General features: G+C 38.1%; 1 long non-coding RNA gene across 3 annotated transcripts; it reads right to left on the bottom strand.

Annotated features, from left to right (window-relative positions):
- Positions 1 to 227: 227 nt before the first annotated feature.
- Positions 228 to 26489, bottom strand: LOC132328781 (uncharacterized). Of its 3 annotated transcripts, none has more exons than XR_009486859.1 (4): positions 26386 to 26489; positions 15636 to 16275; positions 10650 to 10833; positions 228 to 4993 (listed from the first exon to the last, which is right to left on the bottom strand). It is a non-coding gene; the product is annotated as an uncharacterized LOC132328781 (long non-coding RNA). The 3 variants fall into 3 exon arrangements; XR_009486858.1 differs by lacking the exon at positions 26386 to 26489 and having other exon boundaries at positions 228 to 949; positions 2847 to 4993; positions 15636 to 26375; XR_009486857.1 differs by lacking the exon at positions 26386 to 26489 and having other exon boundaries at positions 15636 to 26375.
- Positions 26490 to 26496: the final 7 nt, after the last annotated feature.

The following is a 26496-nucleotide window of genomic DNA, read 5'->3' as shown; positions in this document are numbered from 1 at the left end:
CAGAAGGATTGCTGACAAGGGAGCATCAGTTGAGCGAGGGCAGTCGTAGCTGCTAACATTTAAAAAGCCCTTTCAAGAACTAACAAAATAAAGGATAGAGAGGTCCTCATCCCGAAATGGCTTTTATATTTCTGAACCTGTTGTAAAAGCTTTTTTAGAACACTTCCCATCTAAAACCAAAGTAGTTTCTATCATAAACAAGACGGACAGCACATCAATACAAAGACTATCTTCACTTACTTTTATTTCTGGACTAGCAGAAAAGGCCATTATTCAACACCACAGAAAAAAGCATTGTTGCCCCTGTTTAACAAAGGAAGAAAACAAAGACTGGAGAAATTATGTCCTTGAACCTAGGTCTGTGCAGGCTTCTAGTAACCCTGCATGTATTAGGCTTCTACAAAGATTTATTTTTTTAACTGCCATCTTTTAATGCCATAAAAGGTATGTTAAGAAGCTTTGTTTTGATACAGTCCTAGTGCAGACAGTTCCCAGGTAGTTTTTATATCAGTGTAGCCAGGCAAGGCCAATAAAATATCTCCTCCTGATGTTGAACCAGCTATCCCAAAATAAGGAAATAGAGTGGTTTGCTTTCTTAAGATTTTACATTGTATTAAACTGACCAGGCCTCTTCACTTACCACTCTACAGGGTACAGTGCTAGAATACTGTAGCTGAGTAAAAATCATTTTTATTGCAATGAAGATACAGCTTTATATATCTCACTTCTTTCCTTCTTTTTCTTTTGTGCTTGCTGGCACATAAAAGCCCCAGTAAAGACAGGACATTTCACAAAAAGTATCTGCCAAGTTCAGTTATTCTACTGCGAGTCTGAATGAGGAGAAGGTCTTCAGTATAATCAAAATTAATTGTGTTTGTTTAGAGTGGAAACTCTGTAGATCCTTCCTTGGGTGTATCTTCTGTTTCCTTTGGTGTACTGTTTCATCCATCTGTAGTAAATCAGAATACTTTAGGGAAAAGAGAATCTTAACATTTTCATCTTAATGAATTTATCTTAGGAGTAATTTGAAGATGGTGTGAATAAACCACTGCTTAACATACTCCAGGTGAGTAACACTCTGCTGGAAAAGGTTGAACACAATTAACATTATCCTTTTTTGAGTCTCACAGTGCTGTGTAAGCCAAAGTCTTTGAAGTCTGCTGAAAATAGTCAGTAAACAGAATTTGTCTCTTCATATAACTGTTTCTGTTCCTAACAGCTTTGAATCTTTTATTGAATGAGCAAAGAGAAATTAGAAGGAAATGTAAGTGGTATGGAAAATCTGTGACTCTGTGTGTTCTCCTTCCTAGCCCTGTATGATTGTTGTAGTTTCTTTTCCCTAGGGACTTCAGTAATATTTGTGGAAATGGTCAGTGGAAAGGAGTAAGAAATAGCACCTGGTATCTTTATCCTGCTGGTTTCACTTGATCCTTAGAGAAATATTTTAAAGATGTGAAAAAAACAGGTGTGCTAAAGCTCTGATGTATCTGCACAGCTCCCAAGTCAGGGTCCTTTTTGAAAAGAAATGTTTCTCCTCAACTTTCATCATCAGTAGAGCACACAGACTTTTCATATGTACCCAGTGTCCAAATAACCTTTGAAGACTGCAGAAGATGATTTTTCCTGTCAATATCTGCACCTCCCTGGTAGAGCTATATTACAATACTGTCCCCTGCCACTGCATCAGAAAGATTTTTCCTGCTACAAAAACGATTTCATTAATTTGTGTCCTGACTGTATCTGGTTAAAATGTGCCTCATGTTATTTAGCCAGTTTGTATGTGTTCTGTGACTTGTGTTCCTGAAAACACAGGAAGAGTTTCTCCTTGGCAATGCTGATTTTTGCTCCTCTTAGCTACTGGAAGATCTCTACAAAGGACATTCAAATACATATTTGCTTTATTCCTCTACTAGACTCATGGGTTATTAATTGTGTTTCAGTCACAGCCTATTGGCTTTGAGAGACTGCAAGAAACACAAAAATAAAAGAGAAATTCATTACTCTCTTTTACCTGTTTAATACCAACATCTTATTTCTTACATGAAGCCTTTAAAATTAATGTAGTGATCTTTTCAAGATCTACACTCTATTAATAAACTATAAACTATATGGCATCATTGCCAGGAACCTACTGTTCACTCTGCCTGTACTAAAGTAGACTTTACCATTTTGATATTCATATTCTTAATAATAAATTATAGTAAGTTGCAGGTGCAATACTGCAGCAATTTATGTACATTTTGACTTTGAGCGTGGAAATTTGCAGCCCAAGCATCAGGAAATTTTTATTAATCTGAAATAATAAATTTTAAATCAATTAACCTAGGCATGAAAGAGTATGTCCACTTAATATGGTGGTATCTTTGACAGGCCTGAGACTGTCATGGAATTGTGGGCAGGACAAAATCCTTTAGGATAGTGGTAGTGACGTACAGGCACAGTGTGACAGGAAGAAAAATATGCTGTTCCACTGACTTTATGCCACCTTCCCTGTTTTGCTGGGGGCATAACAGGAGCCTGTTTCTATGTTAAGTAATGCATCATTTCTAAAGCATTTGGGATCCAAAGTGGGAAGGCGTAGTATAAATGCCATGTCTAATGCTGTTAATTTACTAGAAATAAGTTCTGTACAAAAGACTGAAGACTTTGTTTGAAGGAAAAGACAAGAAAGGCAAATGTAAAGCTGGCTGCTGATCCTGAATAGCTTAGTGATTGCCTAGAGTGTGATACTCTGAAATATTCCTGTACGTTGTTAGAACTGGGATGTGTATCATACAAAATCCTAGCACATATTTCACAGAAATATGTAGATGGGAAAGCACCACCCGGGGGCCATCCAGTCCTACCTCTTGCTCGGTGCAGGTCCAATTAGAGCAGGTTACACAGGGCCATCTCCAGTCAAGCTGGACTGTGTCCAAGGATGCTGATGCCACAGTGTTTCTTGGCAACCTAGCCCAGTGTTTGACCACCCTCAAGATAATTTTTTCTTCCTTGTATTGAATTGGAATAGTTCAGCTTGTGTCCATTACCTCTTGTCATGTCCCTGTGCACCTCTGCAAGGAGCCTTGTTCCATCTTCCCTGCATCCTCTTGTTAGGCTGCTGCAGGCAGCAATAAGCTCTCACCTTCAGCTGCTCTTCCCCAGGCTGTGCTAGCCCAGCTCTCTCAGCTTCTTGTCTGCCTTGTATATCACACTGCAGCCTCCCAGTTGTCTTGCTTCACTGTTTGAGTATCTGTCTTGTCCTGGGAAGACCAGAGCTGGACCATTGCTCCTGATGCAGTCTCTCAAATGCCAGGAAGAGGGAAATTACCAGGTCCCTCAACCTGCTGGCAATGCTTCTCTTAAAACAGCCTGGGATGCTGCTGGCTGCCTTTGCTGCCAGGGCACACTGCTGGCTCATGCTCAGTTTGTCCACAGGGACCTCCAGTTTTTTTCCCTGCAAATAGGCTTTCCTAGCCAGTTGGCCCCCAGCCTGTAGTGTTGCATGGGGTTATTCCATCTCAGAGGCAGGACTTTGCATCTTAGTGTATTGAATTGTAATTGCAGAATTCAATGTATTGAGTTATAATTTTGTGCTTGTAAGAATTAATAGCTCTGAGTTTGTCATTTGGGAATAGCAGTGGTGTGCCTTCTGAATAGCCTAAATAATGCAGAATTATGCATAATATGACTAATTTTTGGATGGCCAGTTTAACAAAATCACCTAAAGCTGACGATGTATCAGGTACATCCTGGGATAAATAAATTACAGAAATCATAGTAAATTACCAAAGAAAGGATAGTGAATTGTTTCCTGAAAGCTGGTAATTTTTTAAGACTAGCAGTGCTCCATTTTTCTGTTGTACATTTATAAATCAAGTAGGCTGTGCTCATTTGGAGGCAAAACCAACACTACTTTGTGGCTATTCTGTTTATTGATCAATGGAAGATTTAATTTTTCTGGTTAGACTAATATAGTGGGGAATATTTTTATTAATGAAAGGGTTCAAACTGTACTTCATTCTGAGGCTATTGGAATACCATTTAATGTTATCCAGTGTTGTCATTGCATGTTGAATGATTTTTGTGTAATGGCTGTTCATGACTTTCACATGTACATAAATTCTCAAACTAGAAACTAATGACTTTTTTATGTTGTATGTCAATCTATTTCAAACTATTTTATAGATGTTAAGAATTTTAGAATTATATGAGCAATTTGGTTGAAAATAGTTTTAGTTTTGGTTTGGTTTTTTTGGACCATCATAATGAAGATGGTTTTCTTTGTGGTGCTAGAAACCCCCTCAGGGGAAACACAAATCTTTATTTATGCTTTCCCCCCACTGTTAATTCATGTGCCTTTTTTAAGAATCTTGACATTTGTCAGAAATGAGTCTGGGAGGATGAATTCAACAGATCTCTGTCCATGGTCTGCTGCACCTTGCTCCAAAGGACTGTATGGCTGCAATGTTAGGAAAATTTGGCGTCTTGTAGATTAAACCTCGGTGCTGCAGGCTCTCAGCTAGGAGATGTTATCCAGAAAGCCAGCATTTCTGGTTCTGCCTGTGATTTTCAGCTGATGACCCCCTTTGCTAATGAAGCATGCACTCCTAATTTGGCATGGGCCACAGGTAGGATGGTCCTCTTGCAGGTGAAATGTCATTTGCCACATTTTGCAGAGTATTAGTCCGAACCTATATTTGGTTGGCACCTGTGCTCCTGAACTGGCATCCCACCTTGTGAGAAGGCAGCATGCCACTCTGACAGATGGGGAGGAATGTGAGCATGCCAGCAAACCAGTGTATGCATCAAGGGGTCACATTTCTCTCCAGGAATGTTGAAATACCGGTACACGCAGAGCTTCTGTATCAGAGGCACACGTGTTTCTTGGCAACGACCAAAGTTCCTGCTGAATATCTTGGCATGGGACGTAAGGAAGCTTAGTGAATTTTCATGGCTTTCATAGGGTTTCTACACCATGGGAGCCTACATATAATTTCTGCTAAGAATGGCCCTGTGAATGTAAACAGAAGAGGGAATCTATTTTGCAAATTATTCTTTCTTATTAATAGATTAGGAACTGTTAAAATGCCATCATAGCTTTCATGGATAATGATTCTTTTGATTAGTTAATGGTTGGTTTATCCTGGTCTGAGAGCAATAGAACGTGTGGTTTGGCAATCAACCCAAAATGTGAATGTCACAGCTTAAACTTCTACCATTTCTTTCTTGTACTTTATTTTATTTTAACTTAGAAGTAAATTCTGGAATCCCATCACACTTTTGGGCTTCATCAAGAAATTAGCTTTTTTCTGTGTTCCCCCTAACGATATAATGTATTAAAATTAACTCTGGGATGTTCCTTTCTTTTCCTGAAGGTAATTCTGAATGGTTTATTTCAGTGTTTTTACTTTTTTTCCTCCAGAATTACTGTAAAGCTTTTCTATTTCATCCATTACAGCACAGTGTTTTTCACATTTGAATAGCTGCATCAACATGAATCCTTTATAAGGACCTTAAAAACAAACTTTGCCAAGTCCCAGAATACAGAAGCTGATTCACATCCCAATACTCAGCTGCCTCATGAATAAAGGAGAGTCTGTGCCTGACACTTTGAAGCTGTAGCTGTTAAACCATACAGACTATTTACCTCAATAAATCATTATAAGAAACTAAGGTACAATTATACCCACAGAGAAATAGAATTCAAAACACTGATTTATGTGGTTCAGTGCCTGTTCCTTTTTCCATCATGTTTTGAATTTTATGCATGTTTGTCATCTTTGGCTGCTTCCATGTATCTTTAAACTAATAGGTCTTGCTTTTTTAACATTCCTCATTAGGTTTGTTATTTCAGTTTGACATACAGACATGATTTGCACGCTGTACGAAGTTTTGCATTTAAAATTAACTATCTAATTTCTTATGCTATAGACCAAAAATGGAAAATGTGAGTAATTTGTTTAAACTAACACACACCCTTCTCTGGTTAATTTGTGACCATCTAAGCTGAAATCCCATATTAGCTGAGAATTTTTTGGTTGCTTTTTTGTGAGATCTGCAGAGAAATCATGATACAAAGGAATCCATCATTGTGCTTTTCAGAATGTGCCTGCTAATCACAAAGAGATGGAAGTGTAGGAAATTACATTTGGAATAATTTCCTCAATTTCTTTACCCCTTGAAGAGGCAAAATTAATCTAAAAGATAAAAATTCAGTGAGATGAAAATGCAGACTCAGAGGAAGGAATGGCCCTGAAACCAACAAATAATTCCATATGAAATGGTAGGAGTAAGGTAAATATATCTAGGAAGGGAAGTCCGAGAGCAGCCACAGACTGCTGGGCCACCCAAGCCTTCAAGAGAGTCCAGTGTTGTTCTCTAGAGCAACTGGCTGGGGAGTGATTTAATAACCAACAAATGTTCCTCAATAAAACTTTAGAAAGTCACCAAATATTGAAACCAACATTTCAGATACGAACAATAGTAAATATGCTGCAGTTCCAAATGCTTTATGCCTGGCTAATAACTTTCAGTGCTGATGCTTGGGTGGATCCAAAGGGTCTGAAGTGACAGTGTGTCAGGCCACCTGCCTGATCCCAGGGGTTTGGATCAGAGTACTGCTTGTCTGCACTATTGAGAGGGAGCTATAAATCCATCATTATTTCTGGAGTGATTTATAACATGAAGGTTTTTGGGCTGTGTCTTTCATCTATCCAGCTAAAAAACCTGTGTCTGTTGTAGAGATGTTTGGCCATTTCAGACTATTTTTGCTTTACAGCCCATAAGAGTAATTTAAGTGAAAAGTCTCAACACTCCATCTGTATTTTCATTATCTTACACTGAATTTCATAAGCTATTAAATTCATAAGAGAATATGCATCTATAATCTTTATATATACATGAGTAAAAGCATATAGTCTTTTTCATGCAGTCTGTGATTTGCATATATACATATATGTATATAAACCTCCTTTTTTGTGTTTTTGTCTCTATGACTCTACAGGAATGGTGTGAGGAAAGAATATTTTACCTAAAGTTTCCATATGCAAATGATATTGTTTATTGAGCACTGAAAACTCTGTAGGGTGTTCCATAACCTTGTCCCCAGTAATCCAAGAGTCTGTAACATACTGCTTTTACAGTCTGCTAGCATTTAGAATGTTTCTGTCATCATATCCATGGAGTTAATAATGCTTTTATAATATTGAAGGAGAGGATTGCTTTGCAGCACAAGTCAAGTGGTAGCCACGCTATGAACATTTCCACTGCTTACAGAACAATCTATTTATTAAAACATATCTGTTGAAATTCTGTTATTAAAGCTACATATTTTAGGGCTTTGTAATATTTTAATGTTATTTTTCCTCTTCCTAGTTTCCTAGAATAGAGATTCCTGCTCAATTATAAAAATAGTAATGTCATCAATGAGTAAGATTCTTATTAGGTATTTCCAATAATAAAATTTAAGATTATTGATATTTCACATTGTTTTATAGTTCAGTGCTACCATGTAATAAAGAGTCATTTCATTTTGCAATATACTGAAAAGAATCTCATCCTAAGTTGAAAAAAATCTGAAATATTTTCCGCACTTTTTAAAATTTCAAATATGTACTAGGTTATGTCAGCTCAGGTGACTTTGCAACTTCAGTTTTTCAGTTTACTAAGCAATAAATAGAAATGCATCCTGAATGCTATTTAAAGTTATGGATTGTTCACAGTGAAAACTGCAACACCTTCTCAACTCTTGGGATGCCACAGAATCTCAGGAAGTTGGTTCTGCTAGAACTCAGACCAGAAACTGGCTATTACATGTGTAACTTTGCATCAGCTCTCAAATAATACACATGCAAAAAAAGAGAGTATTTTAATTCCTGGTAAAATCTCTTACCAAGATTTCTAAGGGCCGTGTACTCTCAAGTGTGTCTCAGGTTTGAAACACAGGTTCTAGAGCAGTACAAATACTTTGTGCACATTATGTTTTATTTAAGTAATTGTGCAGGTGTAGCCAGCACGTGGATGCAAATTTAGTAGTGTAGAAGGGTCGTGTCCATCTTCCCCAATGAGAAACTTCACATGTAGAAAGCAACCTTATGATCTCATCACAGTACAGGGTTTGAGCTGATTAAATTAAATCAGTGTAATTAGGCATAACTTTTGTATGTAGACAAATCTTCAGCATTGCATGAACACAGACCAAGAATAAACTTGCTCAGTTTACAAAACAGACTGTTAGCTGCAGCCTATCACGCAAATGGGGAGATGGATTTTAAATAAACTTAATGAGTTAATGATGCAACACTGGATGTGTTAAGGAGGGCAAGATATGTCCCAGGAAAACACTGTGAATATTAACCTTAGGCACCTGAACCAATTTGTTGAGGCTGGATGCTGTTTTTATGGCTAGTTTGCAAAACTGGTAGCAATAAGGAAATACAGTTTTCTGCAGGTTTTTTCACAAGCTTGTCTTCTATTAGCAGATGCCTTTCACTCACCAAAACTTTAAGTTCAAACAAAGGTTCTTTAATTCTAGCAATGATTCTTCAGAATATCCAGGGATTACAAATAATAGATTGTGAGTATAGCATGAGCAAACAAGGCATCAATAATAACCTTCTAGCATGGTTTTATCTGGATGTACTGAATTACAAGGAAAACAGTTTTGGATTTTTTCCTAAGTCTCGTGGATCACAGATTGCGTGTTTAAAAGTGGAAAGGGAGTAGCCAGACAAAGGAAAAGAAACAACATAAAAAGCCTTAAGTTTGCATGAGTTTCATTATGCTGAAATCCTGACCTCAAATCAATAAGAAACCCTTTATCTGACACATATTGAGGGATTATAGACTCAACATTTTACAGGATGTGTTTGAACAGCATTGACATCAAAACCTTCTGAAAACTGCAGGTGGATTATGAGCTGTGTACTGTTTATATCTGCAAGTACAAGCAGCTGAAGAATTATTTCAGTCTATCTATGGTTTTGCAACTATGCTACATTTATTTCTTAGGAAATAATTAGTAAGGAGAGTGTGTGTGTGTCTGTGTTGGTGAAGTGGTGAAGGCATAGGGAGTTGAGAGGTCAGAGTTTTCCTTGCAGTTATGAGACAGATGGTTTTTGTGTGTGGGGTAAATCAAGTCTTTGTTTTGTATCTTTGTTTCTCTGTAGGTACAGCACTTGTAGACACAGCAATGGTTTATTGGCAGAACTCAGTGGGCTCTTACATCTTAAGATGTATTTTAATATTTTTGAAAGGTGCATGTAGTTAGCTTTAAAGGTACAATATGGCTCCACGAAGTGTTGGGATTTGAAAAACATTTCATAATGCGCAATGCTGCTCTTCCAAAAAAGTGATGTCTTCCAAGAATCTCTGCTTAGTGAGTCTGGGAACTCCAGTGAAGACAGGCTGCTTAAGCAGTTGTGTTTGAAATGGACCAATACAGGCTGCTCTCTGCATTTTAGACTGTTCAAACAACTTTGGTTTGCTGTGGACACTGTTAAAGGTGCTCAATGCTTCAATGCAATAGCCATTTCTTTCCGTACTTTGTGAGCTGTGTAACTTATTCTGGGACATTTAAAACAGTGTTTATTGAATAATCTCTTACTATAAAGTGTTTCTTGGATAGCCCTTAACACATATGCTCTGTTAAAAGAAAGATAATAGACACAAATATATACCAAAAAGAAAAGAGAAACTTGAAAACAGAAGAGAAGGAAAATTACTGTAATGAGCAAATCATTGGACTATATCATACATATTATAAACTCAGGGAAATGCTCTAGTACTTAATTTAGGAGACACCCATTCCAGAAAGCCTTTGGGAGTCTGCACAGTGTCTTGTCAATTATTTTAACAATTTCAGCCATTTGTTCCCTATTGATGGCCAGCTGTCCTAAAACTGAGAAATGTGGGGGAGCTGTACTTTTAAAGAGGAACTTAGATAATGAATGTTTGTTTTCTCCTTGGTATTCAGGCGAAAAAGGTTTTGCATATGGAATAAAAACCTGTGATATACTTCTAGAAGGATGTTTATAATACTCCTAAAATTAGTCTTCTGTTAATTTTCATGTCAAATGCAAAGAGATTTACCAGTGGCAGCAGTCTTGTTAATGCAAATCAGGAAAACTGTGGACTACTGAAAGTAAAAAAGGAACAGCCCTGGATCTGCTGTTATAATATTCCTTCTGTTTGACAAGTCTATGCATTATAGTTCATATATATATTTCATATATGTTTTCTGTTTTAAATGAGCATTCAGAGTGTTCTCCTTGACTGCCACTGTGAAGTACCTCATTTAGTTCTGTGTTTAAGTGATGTGTCTTTTTTTTTTTTAAATAAAGTTTTGAATCTGTATTCCCTCATGTTTCTGTCAGGATAAATCAAAACTTTCTGTTTTAAGGACTGACAAAATTTGAACAAAATAATGTGTGATCAGACTTCAGCAGGTAAGCTTTTAGCACATCCAAGGCTGTGTAAGGGGAATTTATTTGGAGCAGTTTATTGTTCTGGCTGGTGTTTTTGGGCAGCAATAAGAATGACAAAATCTCTGCTGGACAAAACAACAAAACAAATATTTTGGAGGTAGTTAAATTAAAATGGTAGGCAAGTGTCCTTGCAGAAATACACCAGAAGAAAAAGGATAAGTTACACCTAAAATAAAATCTTACCTTTTGCTGGAAGATTGGTCTGAATTTAAGCAGGTGCAAGATTCTTTCAGGGTTTTCATGGCGCTAGCACATCTCTGCGGAGCTCAGCAGAATCCATCATTTATCTTGGTTAAGGAGTGCTGCCTTTATTCCAAACTATCACTTTGTGGCCTCAGCAGCAGCTTGGTGACTGTGATGGTGATACCTGTGTGTGTTTGAAGTGGGACACAGATATTGCTCAAAGATTGCAACACCAAGGCAAGCATGGGGGCTTTGAAGTCATGTTGAAGGGTGGTGCTGGATCTTGGAGTGGGCTTTGATTTCCCTGTTTCCATGAGTGTTTTGACCTTGTCTGAACATACATCTTGTACTACTGAGCAGCTCTGCTTTGACTGCCACAAAACTCATGTCTTCTGTCATGGAGGCAAGGATTAGGATTAGAGAAACAGTCAATGAAAGAGAGCACTGCACAGTCTGGTGTAGGAAGAGATGAGTCAGAAAGACCATGAAGAAACTCAATTTTTTTGTTATTGTACTCGTTCCTATTAGCTTCACTTATAAAAGGCACTAATTTCACTTCTCTTAGAAAGCTGTGAGTTGCTTTTGCTTTCTGATTATAAATGTTAAGACACTTATACAAAAAGATATATCTGTTATTCTGATAGAACAAAGATATTTAGTTTGTATGATTGGAAATCTGCTGATAAAGTTTTTCCTTGGGGAAAAAAATCTACCGTAAAATTTATGACCGTGCATTTTGCTTAGTCTTAATTAGCAGCTCATTAACAGGTTAAGAGTATGGTCAAGCAAGGTGTTTTTCTGTTTTTTCAAATTGTTTGGATTTCTTCAGGAAGTAAAATCATCAATGTGTGTCTTCTGTGTATGTATTTGTCTTCCCATGTCTTCATACATATAAATGGATATCAATATCTATATCTATAAATGTATATATCTGTAGGGATGCAAATGTATGTGTGTGTAATATAATGGCTGTGACCTTATAGCCATTTTCTTACCTTCTCTTTTCCCTACATTCCACACCTTTATTTAGGCATTACACTCTTTCCTCACACCTTCTGTTTCTCTTGTCTGTTAAACTTTGGACTTTCCAGGACAGAATCTGCCTTTTACTGCGTGTCTTCTGTCTATGAGTAGTGCCTGGTAGAATGGAATGCAGTTGTGAGCTGGGTTTTCTCTTCTTTGGTCATTTTGTATCCCAGCTAAAAGTGACTGAATTTATTTTTGTAGGCCTGATAAAAATGAATTCTGACTGTTAAGCAGTTGAGCAATTGAACAGAGATAATCTTTTACATATGTAATGAAATTAAAATGCAGACAATGGCTATTTTTATCTTTGATCGTGGCTTTGTTGTTTTTTGATAACAATATAATTAATTTTTATCAATGAATTAGTATTTATCATATTAAAATAACAATTATTTTTAAAGTCTTGGTGGTGGTGGTGAAAAAAAATAAGGGATTCTAAATCTAAGGTTACTTATTTGGAAGTGTGTGATAACATACTGAAGTAAATTAAAACTGCAACATGAAAGGCAAATATTGTTGCACAATTTTTTTTTATTTTCCTTGCAATCTGTTTTAATGAAGTCTCTGTGTGCAACAGAGACTTGGAAGCAAGGGAGAAAGTCATTGATAGTGAAATTGTTTACTTGGCCTATAGAACCACCTTTCCAACTTTAGTTCATAAACTTCTGGTAAAAAAAAAAAATTGCTTGAAAATGTTTTTCTTGGTAAAGGCTAAAATAATAAATTACAGTGCCTACCGGAGTTATGTATATGTGTTATTTTTGTATGTTATGAGTAGCAGATTGGAACCATAACTGTTTCCATTTTAAAGTACAACTTTTCAAAGTGTAAATAGGTAAGTATTGTATATTTAAAACTGTAAGAAAGACACCAAAAAACAGTATGTAACTATTTATAATTTAATTAAGAATTCTTAATTTCAAATGTTCATATCTTGTTCCTGAGAAACATGCAGAATGTATGTACACTTGCAGGTACTTTTAATCATTGTGCAGGAAAACAGGTTTTAGTCCAGGACAGTGTGAATAAAAAAACCCCTTCAGTGAAGAGCAGTTTTAAATTTGCTCATGTCCTATAAGCAACACAGTTAATATTCTTGCATTGTAATTAGTTGATTTGTAATTCTGGTGATAATTTAGGATGAAGGAATTTCTTTGGATTTCTCTTTGTTCTCTAAAGATTTAAACTTTTATGTCTTTCTACAGGAGAGTTAAGATTTTGGGTGAGTTGAGATGGCTTCAGTCTGTTTTTAAAAAAAAAAAAAAAAAAAAAAAGACAGCCTTAGTTTCTAGGGTCCTGGTGTGTTGGTTAACTACTTTAAAGCTTTTATATTACCAAAATAAGTCAGTCAATAAAATAAGGCATTTTATATTTGCTGTAGTGATATGCATTTGCAGATCTGGAATTCACTGTGTTTTGGAGTGGTTTTACTATTTCCTTTTTATGATACCTAAACATCAATCAGGCAAGGACATATTTCTAAAGGTATTATGGGAGATGAGTGAAAATCTAGCAGATTTTAAAAGATCACTGATCACCCGTGAATTTTCCCAGTGACCAACATTTAATAAAGAGGATGTTTGATATCATGAACTCATTGCAAAAGGAGACCAGTGATTTCTGGCCATTTGTAATAACCTTGTAAGGTAAGAAATGTGTTACTGCTTTAGAATACTCAGTGTGCTCTAGTAAATTAAGGTGGTTAGTTCCTAATTGTATTATTGTAAAGTTCCTTGTGTTTATATCAGAATTTGTTGTGATGGCAGGACTGTGAGGAAGCATGCTGGATTGAACAGCCCTGTGGCACACAGCATGGGATAATTGCCAAACACTGCCTGCATCATCTGCTCTGACGACAGCAGTTCCAGGCTGCCCTAAAGGTACACAGTTGTACATTGACACATACTGATTAAAGAGAATATTGGTCAAAATCTGGGCATTCCACTCTGTGGAGACTGGCTCAGACAAGAGTTGTAGTTTTTAGGTTAACCTAATGCACATGGGAAAGATATTCTGTTGTCCTTGTATTCTTATTCATATGTCTACTGTTAAGAAGAAACTTCTGCTTCATATATTTTGAAGTGGGTTTTTTTGTTTTGTTTGTTTGTTTTGATAACAATTTAAAAATTTCTTATTTCTGACAAATTCCCTACGGAAATATGTTGAATCTAATGAATCAGATGTTGGGTCTAATTAAGTCCATCCACTAATGGTGGTTGAATCCTTAAGCTGCTCCTACAGGCAGTTTGAGCTCAACTGACTTGATCTGCTTGACTAACAAAACCCCAGTTTTGAGGACTGCTACCAAATGTTTATAAACAAAGCTGAGCAGAAAGACATGGCATTTACAGGTGTTTTTGTAGCTGTATCATAAAAGCCCATGTTACATTTTCCCAGCCTCAGGGATGCCATCCTGCTTTTCCCCATGCCATGCATTTCTCCCTTCCCAGCTTTCTTCCTGCTTGCTCAAGGACACAGAAAGTACAGTAGAGCAATGCTGCTGACAACAACAAATCAATACACATCCAAATTGGATTAACCAAACTTTGCTTTTATTATCTCAGCCAGGGCAGGCCAGTAAACAAAACTTTGAAATCAAGTTCCTTACCTTCCTTCTCCTCAATAACTGTACATAGTACCAGAGGACATCACACATGAAACTTTTATTTCTGAGAAACTTTTATTTCTAGAAATCTGTCATCCATTAATTCTCCAAATCTGAAAATGTGGCAATTGCAAGAGTATTACTTTTGCCTGCTTTTTTCTTCTTTGAATTTCTCTGATTTCCAACATTTTCCCCTTGAAGTATGCTTTACACTCTTCCCATACTGCTCTCCACTGCTGTCATCCAGAATGTGTTTGTGTTAACCTTTAACATACCTTGACTACACTACTTTACTTTTGGATATCTCCTTTTGTGTTTGCAAATAATTTATATTAATTACCTAAATTATCAGCAGAAGACAGGAAGTGGGAGCACAAAAGTATCTGTAAATTGATCTATTTTAGTTACATTCAAAGACGTGCCTGCTAATCAACGTATATCTGGGAACAGTTCAGGTGTCACCTTGTTTTCTGCTGGAATTCTTCTCTTTGGGCCTTTTTGGCAAGTATATGGTCAATATAAACTTTCCTAAATCTTTTTAGGTGTTTTCCCCAAAATCAGTGACAGATTTTATCTTTGTTCCATCTAGTGCAATCTTCAATGGGAAAGCTAAACCTACTAATTAATATCTATTTATTTATGTGCTTCCAAATAGCCTATTCTCTTTTAGGAATTAACACACCAATACTTTGGAGCTTCCCTGCAGTTTTTGTCTGCAATTTCCAAATCGATATTTTACAGAGACTTTTTTTCTTGCTGCTGTTACTGTTGTCAACATATTAGAGTTTTTGCTTTATTTACAGTCTGAGTGTAATATTAGAAATTTTTTGTTCTGGACTTCTTGTCTCCTAAGTATTTTTCTCCTTTCTTATAGATTCAGTTTTCCAGCACTTCATCATGTATATGTAGTTGCCCTTACAAATGTTAGCCAGATAAATCTTGTTCTAAAAACTGACATATCCTCAAGTAAGAAAATATTCATGTTTTAAGGGTGTGGGATGGCAGAATTTACATATTTGCACAGAGAAAAAACGTGCTGTCTTCCACACTATTAATTTTCCAAATGCCAGCTCCTACTCTTGTTGGTTTCAGTCTTTTTCAGTCCTTCTCAAACGGTCTCTACCTTATCTTCTCATCTACACAATGAAGGCTTGGAAAGGAGAAATTTACTCACAAGTGTGATCTGTGTAGCTCAGAAAGGATTTTTTCCTGGCCTGTTACACCCTACAGAAACTCTGCTAGATATTTTTAAGACCATGAGGTGTTTTTCTTGCTTCTTGACCTGTTCAGTGTTTAAGTAAGAATCCCGATTTTATTTCTCTGGTATCATGGTAATTTAAACTCTGTATACTTACTCATTCTATCTCAGTGTTTTTAGAGAAAGTGCAGAGGTTTTAGGAAGCTTCTAAGCGGTCAGGCTGGCTCCAGCTCTGGGTCCATCACAGCTGGAGTTGATCAAAGTTTGGGCTGCCTTGTCCTCTCCTCTATTGGCTCTGGCTCTGTGTTTCCACCTTCTGCGCTGTGCTGGCACTGGCTCTTGTCTGATCCTTCTGTGAATTGCTTCTTGGAGCAGATCTGGCTGAAAAGTTTTTTTGTTTCATTGTTCTTTTGGTTTTTTTTTTTTTTTTCCTCTTCTCTTTGGTGGGGTTAGCTTACAGACCAGCAGCCTCCCTGGGCTGGCTCCTGCCCACGTGTGTGGGTATTAGTGCTGAGGCAAGGGAAAGAATGGAAAGCCTTGGTCGGTAGAGGAGGCTCTGATCACCTGAATTCTTTGTAGCTTTGAGCTGCCATTGGATCCCACCCGCAGGCTGCAGTTCCACCTTTTCTCTGAGCTGATCTCCACACCAGCACCCATTCCCTGCTGCTCTTCCCTCTGGGGCCAGCACTACATTTTGTGTAGTTGTACTTCTCTGAATCACAACAGGAGCCCTCTCCTTGCCTCCCAAAACCACAGCAGTTGCTTCAGCTGACAGAGCATGGAGCCATGTAGTGTTACTGCTGGCAGTGAGGGTGGAGCAAGAAAAGTAAATTTTTTTTTTTAAATCATAAAAAAAGTACATGCCACTCATTAAGTCATGTAAAGCAACCATGGAATTGCAGCTTGTGAAGTACATGCATATATATTTATTACATTTTGCCAATGAACCAGCCTGTTTAGCCTTGACATGACTTTTAAGAACACTGTTCTTGAATGGAAAATTGTTCTCCCCCACAACTCCCAATTTAAGTCTCTTGGTAGCCACCTGTAAGCCCCTGTTGATTTAAAGTCCAGGTCTGGCATCTTTAATATTTCAGAAATCCATGATGTGTTTTTACACATATATACATGTAATTCCATTTGTATTTGTAGAGAAAATGAATAAAGCAATAGGGTTATGAAAAAAAGGAACAGATTTAACAGATTTTCATTGAAAAATAATTTCATATGGTTTCCAGAAGTGTGCAACTAAATTCATTGGGAAGGAATAGGCTGATGCTATTGGCCTAAATGATGACTGCTCCTTTAGCCTTGCACAGATGATGATCTGCTCCAAGATACCCATTCTGGAGTAGCACCAAGCAGGGAATGACTGAAGGTAAACAGTAAGACTAGACAAGAATTGCAATTACTGTGCAAATTGGAATTCATCTCACTTGGCTTAGTCTCTACAATACTAGAAATACTACAAAATTAGTCTCTAATCAAGCCTAAATTAATTGTTTTGAGGTCTTTTTTAAGGTGGGAGAAAGAGACATACTTCTCCAGTTCTAGTTTCTCTTCTACTTCAAACCAGGGCTATATTGAAATGTGCTATGGTGATACCCCTCTGTATGAATGTATTTGATTATAAGGAAATTCTGCACAGTTAGCTTATACTAGACAGCTACTTTTAATTTCCTGAACTTTTATGAGCTATAAACTAAGATTGAAGCTCAATTATCATATGCACAAATTTTTAATCCCTTTAAGTGTGGAAAACCTTTATATGACTGTCAGCTTTTTTGTATTAGCTAATTGCAAATATTTCATCAACCTATTAGTTACTCTTTACACAGACAGAGCTACATCCATTTTAAAGAAGTTCTGAATTTCTAAGAAATGTAGTGATTTGAACGAGAAAGAAATTTTAAGCAAACATCAGAGAAAATATATAATCTTTGGGTTTTACATTAAAAAAGTATCCAAAGTAAAATAATGCTGGAAACTTTACTGTGTTTTGGCAAAAGCTTGCTTATTGAACATAGAGCTATTTATTTATTCCACTGAGTACGTTCATGAAACCTTAGTAAATTTTTGAAGTAAAATTTGCAAGTAGCATAAAAATCTAGCTGGCTAATAACAGGATATTCTCTGCATAAGTGTGGTTAAAAATAAGAATTTAAAAAAATAAATCCAGATTTTCAGGAGTAGTATCTCTGCATTGAAAGGGCAAGAGTCTAAATCTAAATGTAAGTTTAAAAGCTGGAAAAGATTGAACATATGTTATTTCCCACCAGCACAATATTAAATGCAATTATTTTCTTTCTGCTAAAATCTTGAATATATCTTGCAACACAACCTCAAAGAGTCCCCTGCTGCTGTTGATTATAGTGAATCCCACTTCCTGCCACCCAGTAAGTCTTTGCAATTTTCTCTTTTTCGCCACCCTGTGGAGATAAATAATGTATATTAATGTGGAAATATCAACAGTAAAATCTCTTAATATTCTCCACAAAATAAAGCTTCTCTCTAAATCAAAGGATTTGTATCATTCATTAATTTTTTTGAGCAAAAAGAAGCAAGTTCCTTATGTAAAGGCTTTGAAAAGTTTGAATCTCACTCTTGGAAAACAAGTGTGCCAAATACTGTAAAGGAGAGAGATGAGTTTTTTCAAATTGAAAAAAGGATTTGGTACAGTGTACTACATTTAAACCACAGATTTTAGTGTTTTCATTTCTCAGACTCATTAAATAGACCTTGACAAATCCCTGTTTCTCTTCCTTCGACCCAGAACCTTAGGAAGTGTGTCAGAGAATTTAGTGTTGTTTTTCAGGAATTGCTCCCTGTTCTGAACACGACTGTGGAGGATGTTCTATAAAGGGTTTGTCACGTGTGGCTGTGATAAAAGTGTGCATTCAAATCCAATACATTGCTAATTCCACACTCAGTTCTCCCCTCTTTCGTACATTAGGAAAACCTAACATGACAAATGTCCTTTGCAACTCTAGGTTGCAGAAAGGACAAGAAAAGCAAAGGCAGAAGCTCTGGTGCCCTGAATACTGCTTTACCATCGAGGTTGAGGTTTCAGTGCTTAAGTGGAAAATTGCCATACTAAAGAAATGATTGCTTGCTGACTGTATGAGTTGGGGATCTGGGGTGTGTGTGACCATATTGATTCTAAAGTGCTCTTTTTTTCCTTAACATGTTTTTTCTTTTAATTCCAACTTCCAGGAACATGGACTCCTTTGATAAATGCCATAAACATTTCCTAAGTTAATTTAAGAGAAACCCCAACCCTATAATGCTAACCTTTCTATTGCTTAAATCAGAAAGCTAATTGAAAGAAATGTTCAAACCAGAAAATAAGAAAATTTTAAAATAAAAAATAAAAAAAAAGGAAAGAACCTACTCAGAACAGAACCCTTAGTCACCAACATTTCAGACGGCAGTCTGAGGAGTCTAACCATTCTGTATTATTAAAATACCATCAAATTAAAATAACGGCAAAATACTGGGAGGCAAATTGTGTTCCCTCCTCTGTGGTTGTGGCAGGCCAGCAGTCAAGGACCCAGCCAGGAGTGTTATTTCTGTGGGAAGGAGGGGAGGGAGAAGGGAGGATACCTTTTGTGTTTCAGGGCTGCGGAATGTTTTACTAGAAAAAGTGGGCAGTTGTGAGCTGCATTGTCTTAGCTGGTTTGGTACTTGGCAATGACTCAGGGAGAAGCTGCTTCCTTCTTTTGTCCCCTTCTGCCCTACCAACGACAGCTGCTGGGAAGGTATTTTCCCCATGGTGTTTTGTTGAAAGGTAGACAAAATATTTCCAATTATCCCTTGCTGTTAGATTTCTGTATAAATAATTTGTGTTATGGTAAAAGTCCATCTAAGGCAGGAAGACTGTTTGCTACTTTCAGCCCAAATACTGTAAACATTTCTACGCGTGTTTAGTTTTCGCCATGTGAGAAGTATCCATTTGGGTGAAGTTAAGGATGGCTGTAGCTGAACGTTGGAAACTTGACCTACTTTGCATATCATTATGCATGTAGCACAATTTCAGTCCAAGAGAGTGTCCCGGAGATGGGAAGTCTGAGTTGCGGAAGAGTCCGTCGAGGAAATGAAATCTAGCCAACTAATATGAATTAAATATTTTTGTACTTTAGTGTAATATATTCATTCACAACTGGAGAAGTAGTAGGAATAACATAAGCATTAACAAAAATTAGAATTTATTCAGTGGCTGAGGCAGTAACCAAAAGCAGCTTGGATGGTGGTGACGCACAGGTGATTTATGACTGCCTTTTATGATTGGAACTGCAGATTTTGGAATTAGTTTATACTTTACAAAGAGAGTTTTATTTATTTTGAAAATGTAGATATGCCAAGATTTCAAAAAATTTTAATGTCAAATCAGCTACGCACTGTCTTGGACATTGTAATAACAATACTTAAAAATCCTCCTATTCAATGTGATGCAGGATTTTAAGTGTGAAGGCTGAAGCTCATTACTAACTATGAGTATTTCTACACATTATCTATTCCATTAACTTAGCTCCTGATACTGCAGAAGTTTAGATGCCCAGAATTATACAGAGTGAATAATTCTATTAGAGTAAATGGGACTCCTACAAATGTGTGAAGTGAAATGTAAGCATGAAACAAGCGGGGCTGGGGCTTTTAATGGGAATCTTGTTATGCATAAATATAATTGGTATGTGAGGAGTCTTTCATGAATTAAGTCCTCAACAGGCTCCCTCCAGGTAGAGAAACAGGATAAGATGCAAAGTCCAAGAAGGGTAGGCCCCAGGTTTTTAGAGACTTATGTCCACATTTGCACGCATCGAAGCCGATAGAAGCAGATATGGATCTGTCTAAATTGAGGCAGGCATTCTTAGCATTTTTCTACTCAAGTGACTTGGTGTAAGTGACTTGTTCAGAAACACTCTGTAGGTTTGTAGCACAGCCAGGAACAGAACCCAAATCTCCTGACTCACAGTTATAGACCAGACTTCTGCTCAAATTTGTGGGAAAACTTGATTGGCCGTGTTTCTCTGTGAGGGGGAATTTATTAATATTGCTGCTACCTTAGAGTGTTTTTTTAATTTTCTTGATATGGTCCCATTCAGTAAAGGTGTAGAGCTGAATGTGAGCTTTCTCTGAGAAGATGCAGAGCATCTGGTTTATACAAATGGTTTCCCACCAAAAAGGAAAACTTGGAACTGTAGATTTTTAATGCACAGATCTTGTGCTGTTGCAATGTTAAGAAGTCCTTGTTGTTATGAATGTGCATTATGAGTATATTGTACACAGTCCTGGTATGCAAATGTGTAGCATTCAGAGAAGTGAAATAATTCTGTGTTATTATTATCTTTGTAAATTGCATCTTAAGAGTTTGTTGAGGACTTTACGACGGCAGTTTTCTATAGTCACAGCTATACAGCACAAAGTGTTTCTTTCATTATTAACAATAACTGAGCCAATGAAAATGCTTTTAAATATACACCAGACAAGCAGTTATCCAGCTCTTCCTTCTTACCATCCACAAACCATCTTTTAGCATCTTATAAACGAGCATGTAAAATAGCTTTGTAAACATCTGCTTTTCATTGTTAATTGTCAGGAAAACTAGAGATTTAAATGCTTCTTTTGTAGCATTCCTTAATCCTATCAGAAAGGAGAGCTCTGGATGCTTCTCCTTTCTCACTGCAGATAGCTTGCATAGGCTGGGGGCTTTCTTCTTTTTTCCTTTTAATTTCTTTTCTTTTGTTTTTTTTTTCTAATATTGATAGTTTTTATTTACTTACGGACAGCTTGTTTCACATCTCAGTTTGAAAGGTCTTGCACATTCTAGTCTGTGTGGCAACTCAGTAATATACTCAAAATATACTATGGAATTATTGATTGCTGTATAAAATGTGTTGAAAATCTACATTTTTTTCTCATTATGATCTGCTCAGTATTTTCTTTCATATATAAACTATCAGGTCAGGTATTGTATCATACATATGCAATAAAAAAACAGGAGTATATGTTCATACATAACATCAAAAATAATAAATAAAAAACTCCCACTGCCACAGTACAATTATTATTTTTTTAGAAACATTGCCTTTATTTTGGTTAGCTTTTCTGTTCTAATAATCAAGTCATTAATGTCAGTTGAGTGTGTCTGGCAGTGATTTACTTAAGGTAGCATTCATAACACACAGTAGCTGCATTATACAGGAAAAATAAATCTATTCATGTTACATTTCCTACCTTTAAAGCTTTTTTAAAAATCTTGTATTATGGTCCTGGATTTGTAACATTTGACTTTTTCCTTCTTGCACACACAAAAGGAACATTGATGATTTAAAACTATTTAATGTTTTATATTTTGTGAACAGGAATAAATCTTTTTTTTATGTTCTTTTTTTTTTCTAAATCTGCTTCATTTGGGAAAAGATACTTTTTTCCCTTAGAGTTTGAATGTTTCTGCAGCTTTTGTCTTTTAATTTTGGTGTTTTGAAGTCAAAGTCTGCTTAACTAATTCCTCCAGCACAGTCATTATTTTAGAATAATTTAGATTTCTCCCTATTTTGTTAATTAAATAATAATTTAGGGTACCATTACCTATTAATGTTTTTATTCCTGCTATTCAAGATTTACTTCCAGAACTTCCTAAAAGAAATGTTACACGGACCTCAGCATCACTGCATGTAAAATTAATTGAAATGACATATTGTTGCAGTTTCTATGACAACCATATCATGATGCTGATGCTCTCAAAAATTTATAAACTACTATTTCAACTATGCTAATAGCACTGAGTAGAGCTAACATTTATTTACTTAATATTCTTATTAGAATCAAGCTTTTAATAGTTCATGTTAAAAAAAATCAGAAAGAGGTGTATGTCAGTATTTTTCGTTCGTCTGATGTTGGTTTTTTTTGTGAAGGAATTCTGGCTTTCTATGAGAACCTTTTTAAAATCTAACTCTGCTACGTTATGTTGACAAAGGGCTTATTCACTCAAAACAAAGAGAATGTATATCATCACTCACAAACTTTTAAACACGACATTCCAAAAGAACTCTTACAGTGCAATCCACGGCAAAAAGCAGTCTTGTTTTGCTAGTGGAATATTTAAAGCAGTTTCTTCCTATTTCTATTGTCCTAGATACTAAACCTCAAATGCTTGTGACATGAGAATACTGATTCACTGGCATGACTTACATAAATAAAATCACAAGCTGAAATGTCTTCATGATCAGGCACAGAATTATAAACCCCCTAAAAATATTTACTTATTACTGCCTTGTTTTATTGTAAATGGGAAATGTGAAAAGGCTTTGCCTGGTAACTTGAATTTTCTTTTCCATATTAAATACATACCTTTAGTATAATCACGTTATTCCATCAATCTGCAGGCTTTTAGAAGTTAGCTGATTTTAACAGTTTGACAGGGAACTCTATTACTCAGGCAACACTCACGTTGGAATCAATGAGTGTTTTACTTGAGGAAAAAATTTAGGACCAATGTAAGATGCCTTATTCAAGTTACTTCATAATTATATAGATTGCAATGACTTAAAAAATAGTGAGCTTTGCTCTCCAAACATAGTAATTTTATTCAGTCTAACTTGCAGTTATTAAAAAAGTGTGTTTTCTATTCAAAATGTGTGATTCTCATATATAAGACTTATTGATCATTGATCCAAATAGGAAATAAAACACCTTGATCTTTCAGTCATTTGTCTTAGGAAGATTCCAGAACAGTCCAATCATATTTACTTCACTTCAGTCTTAAATCTGATATTACCCTGGAAAAATGTTTCATATAATTGAACGTTCGAATACGTTGAGATCATGTCGCATTTCAGTTTCACCAGCATGAGTGCTTTCAGCAGTTTCTGCCCAACATTCCCGGTCTACTAAGCTATATTTAAACATGTTTTGAAAGATTTATACAGTGATTTGCTTCTTAGTCAACTTTGTTGCAAGAAGTTACTACTGCATATTTGGGTAAGAAAATGTGAAGTGCCCAAAGAGGAGAGGAGGGAGGACATGGTGTGGGATATGCCACGATATTTACAAGCTCCAAATAAAATTGGACAGCTTGAAACAACTCCCTACCCCAAAATATCTTTGTAGACATTTTAACCTCTTGTCTTGGTATTTTCTGAACTGTTAATCTTTCCAGCATCATCATTTTGAGTCTCTTCATACAAAGCATGTAGTTCACATGCACAGGACTTGAGCTTCTGGATGAAACAACTGGCAGTGACATGAGCCTACAAGATTAGGCCATATTGTCACAAATGCAAAAGAACACCTTGAAACCAATGCAATTTATAAGTGCACAGTGGTAGTAATATAAAATACAAAATCATTGCCCTATCTTGAGGATTCCTTTTATTTCTGTTCATGTGGCATGTATATGTGGCTAAGTGGTAGTACATTTATTTGCAGTCAGGGCCAGTCTCCAGGTCAAAGACAACTTTGTTTATTTATTCTAACCTACAGGGTTGTTTTTTGATATTTTTGTTTGGGTCTTTTTGTTTGTTTGCTTGGATTTTTTTTTACTTGGTGTATGTTTGTAGCACAGTAGGTCGGTCAGGGACTTTGAAAATTTTGTTTTGCTGGTGGGGTTATTTTTTATTTGAGGGGGTGGGTGTATGAAACAAAAAATAAACTGATGGAATAATTGCAGTGTTACAATAGAAAGCCTGTACACGCTCTGTTGAATTCCAGCATGTGCTGTCAGAATGGGACATTGCCAGTGAGAAAATAAAAGCACCGTGGTGTGCTGATAGGGGTTTGCAGTCGTCATGTTTCAGCAAGGGCTTTTGTGTCACTGAGATTCTAAGGGAAGATCCTCAGCAAGTTTCATGTTTGCACCACTGACCTAGAGTTTACTCTGGGCTGGAATATAAAATAGAGCTACTGTGGGCTGTAAGGGGCTCCTGTAGCACAAGTCCTCTCTCAGCCCCTCAAAAGTGTGTGCAGGTACGGCTCTACCTGACACAGATCTTCCCCTCATACCCAAAACAAGCTCTGCTATTCCCAGGTGAAGCTGGGAAAATTGGTATAATATGTGAGGCCACACAGGTGCATGCCTCAGTAGGAGTGTGATGATTGCTCTAAACATCTCTGGCATGGCTTTGGGTTGCTTCTGGAAAAGTGCATTTAATATCACTGTTAATCTTGAGCTGCGTTTTTCTATGTTAGCGGTGGTTTATGGTCATCCTGTTGTACAGAGATGGGAGGTGAAAAATGATTAAGATGACAAACAGACAAATCCAGCTGTTAGGTGAAATTCCCAGATTAGGAGGAGCAGATGCATGTCACTAGAAATATTTGCACCTTCCACAGTCACGCTACTGTTTTTCTACTTTAACTCTGTGCATGAAAAGCATCAGGTATCCAATGTTAAGTTGATTCCTAATCACAGCTGAATGTAATTGCCATCTTTTGGAGCTCGTTATTAGAGTTCATATGAGTCAGGTGTGGAGGTTACTCTGCCAGTGCAAGTAGTAGGTGGGAGTTAAGGGACTTCAACCTTGCCGGTGCAGTCAGTGCTTTTCTGGGTGCCAGGATGCCCCAACATGATGGATATCTTCCGGTAGCTGGGATGCTTTCCACCAGCTGCTAAAAGCCTCCTGAGAGGAACCCCCTTCTGGGTGAAAGCTTTCTGTGAGAGGTAAGTGATGTGTTGTGCCCCTCTATAAGTGGATGTCTCCTGCACTAGATCCATTTCCATTGCTTTCATGTGCCTGGAGCATGCCTTAGAAACTCATCATCCTGAGCCTTGTCCACAACTTTTAGCAGTGTCACCCCAGGTAATGTCCGTGGGTGGTGACAGCCTAGTCTTTCTTATTTTCTTTTTTCCCATTTCCCTTCCATTAATATAAATATAACCAAAACCCCAGCCTCAAGCTTGAAATCACCTAAAAGACTTGAGAAAGAAAATCTTCGAGGAAAGCCCGGGCAGTACAACTGGCCTGATTTTGGCCGGGGAAGGAGGCGGAAAGAGGATGGGCAGAGGAGCCAGCAGTGCTCCCTGGCACACGCTCCGAGGGGACGCTGCCTTCCAGCAGGGGGGTCGGAGGGGATTTACAGGGAGCGGTGCCGGCGGGAGGAGCGGCCCGGGATGCGCTCTGCCCTACTCACCCCAATCCTCCGAGGAGCGCCCAGCCACGGCGAGACAGGCGAAGGAGGGAGAAAGTCTCGAGGCAGGGGGTTAAGGAAAACACCGGTGCGCTGCTTTCGCTTTGTGTATTCCTATCTCCTCAATTCTCCATAAAATTCTCCCCGTCTTTCTCCGGCCCCTGAGAGCGGGCAGGAGGCAGCGGCCTGCACTGTCCTGGAGCCCCGACGCCCCCGTCCGCCCTGCGCGGGGTCCCCGCGGCCGCGGCGCGTTCGGCTGCCCCGGGAGCGCGGCGGGCGCTCGGTGCGGGGCTCGCGGCCGCCTCACGGTGGCGCGGTAAGCACATGGACAGGCCCGGGCGGCCGGGAGCGCGCTGCGCTCTGCCTTTCCTGGAATAACAGTCCCGGTAATGTCTCGGATAAACCAAACCGCTGCTACAGCGGCGCAGGGACGGGGGGTGCGCGATGCTCCGCGCCGGCGGAAGGTGTTTCAGCCTCCCCGGTCGGCGCAGAGCCCGGCGACATCGGAGCGAGGGTCCGCGGCACCTCAAGAGCGCGGTCTCACCTGGGGTTAGTTTCCCCCTCCCCCTCTCCGTCTCACTCCTCCCCCAGCCCCTCAGGAGAAGTTTGCAAAGAATGTGATGGAGAGTGCAAAGCGGCAGATACCGACGTTAAGCTCCGGCTCGGTTCGGGCCCGAGGAGCTGTGCCACAGCCCCGAGCCGCCGCCCTCATCAGCGCAGCAGCGCGCCCCTGGCACCCGGGGTACCCGTGGGGGGACGAACACAATGTAGAGTCATCTTACCTCCGAGCCGAGGGAGCAGCCTGCGAGGCGGCAGCGGGAGCAGCGCGGCTCCTGCCTCCCGCCCCGGCCGGTCCGTCACCGCGCTCCGGCAGCGCCGCCGCGCCCGCCCCG

Source organism: Haemorhous mexicanus, chromosome 6 (genome assembly GCF_027477595.1).
Source record: "Haemorhous mexicanus isolate bHaeMex1 chromosome 6, bHaeMex1.pri, whole genome shotgun sequence".
NCBI lineage: Eukaryota > Metazoa > Chordata > Aves > Passeriformes > Fringillidae > Haemorhous > Haemorhous mexicanus.
Note: the sequence above shows the minus strand (reverse complement) of the source record. Positions and strands in the feature narration are given on the sequence as shown.